We start from the raw sequence: 358 nt of genomic DNA, 5'->3' as shown, positions 1-358 counted from the left end.
GTGATTCTGCGTATTCCAGAGGACCTCACTAGCTTTACTACAGCCCTGGGAATTTCACCAATGGAGTTGGGTCCCTGGCCGGATCCCCCGGCTCCTAAGTTGTCTACGATTCCATCGCAGCCTCAGTGGATAGAGGTATCCCGCCCTAAGAAGTCGCGGAAGGACCCTGCCACCCGCAGCTCCCTGCCTTAGATGATGCGTCCGTCTGTTTGTATGTCCGTCCTGGGTGAGGATTATCTTATTTTGTATTTTTTGTTTTTCTTTTTACTCCGGAGACCCTCCAGGTTGGGGATCCCCCTATGTACCTTGAGGTGCCAATGTGCGCCCCCTCAGATCCTCAAAGGAGGAAGAAAGAAAG

This window comes from Nanorana parkeri, unplaced genomic scaffold, assembly GCF_000935625.1.
Source record: "Nanorana parkeri isolate BGI_ZX_2015 unplaced genomic scaffold, ASM93562v1 scaffold1810, whole genome shotgun sequence".
NCBI classification, from domain to species: Eukaryota; Metazoa; Chordata; class Amphibia; order Anura; family Dicroglossidae; genus Nanorana; species Nanorana parkeri.
Note: the sequence above shows the minus strand (reverse complement) of the source record.